Raw genomic sequence first — 955 nt, 5'->3', positions numbered from 1 at the left:
TGGGCGCCCCTGGGTGCATGGTGACAGGTCTGTGGGTGCTGCTGGTGATCCCTGCCTAGAAGTGCTACCTCAGTGGCTCCAAACCTAGAAAGGTTGGACCAGTTGACCCCCAAGGTGCCTCCAACTGGGCATTCCATGATTCTACAATTCATTCCAACTGCTTTGCAATGACCCTCGACACAGGGCTTTCCACCTCCCCTCTGCTCCAGCCTTGCTTTCCAACTCCCTGCTCCCATTTTCCCAACCTGGATCAAGCTCCCCCCCCATCCCAGCATCCTCTAACCCTGGGAAATCAACTTGCTGCCCAGACTGGGGACTCCAGGGCTCTGCATGGCAGAGCCCAAACCCGCCGGCTCTTGCGACACGCAGCCGCCCCGGCGCGGCCCGCGACGGCAATTAGGGAAGACTTAATGAAATCCCGAGGATAAGCAGCCGTGGAAAAAGGAGTCAGTGACTTCAGGTGCTCCGAGCCAGAGCTGGAGACGTTTGGGACGTGGCCAGGAGGTCGGCGGCAGGTTTAAAGCAACCACCGTGGTTTGCAACCCGGGGCATCCCAAGCCAGGCAGGCTCCTGGAAAGCTGGGCGGGTTTGGGGAGCAGGCAGCAGAGCTCAGCTCAGCTCACACAGCCCAGCCTCACAGCCCGGAGGCAGCCAGGTCGATATTTTCCAACTTGAGAGCTTAAAATAGGTCATCTATCTCCATTTCTTTTTAAATCAGGTCTTGCTGCCTGCTGAAGACAAACTTGGTTTATTAATGGGACGACACCGACTTGAAACCTAATCTCTTTTTTTTCTCCCTTTAATGAGAATAAAAAACCATCCTCAGGGCTCGGCACCTCCCCAGCACAACTCCCCAGCACAGCTCCCCAGCCCTCTGTGTTTTCTCCCAGTGAGTGGCTCTGCAAGAACTGAGCAGATGTCCTGTCCACTGGCTCTGGGCATTACTGGGAGTGGG

At 56.2% G+C, this 955-nt stretch overlaps 1 protein-coding gene across 1 annotated transcript in view; it reads right to left on the bottom strand.

The window, feature by feature from the left end:
• ARHGAP23 (Rho GTPase activating protein 23) overlaps positions 1–955 on the bottom strand; it is a 29,274-nt gene that overhangs the window by 24,652 nt on the left and 3,667 nt on the right. The gene's annotated exons all lie outside the window — the stretch shown is intronic.

Source organism: Chaetura pelagica, unplaced genomic scaffold, assembly GCF_000747805.2.
Source record: "Chaetura pelagica isolate M959 unplaced genomic scaffold, ChaPel_1.0 scaffold311, whole genome shotgun sequence".
In the NCBI taxonomy this organism is placed as follows: domain Eukaryota; kingdom Metazoa; phylum Chordata; class Aves; order Apodiformes; family Apodidae; genus Chaetura; species Chaetura pelagica.
This window is presented reverse-complemented; position numbering and strand designations above follow the sequence as displayed.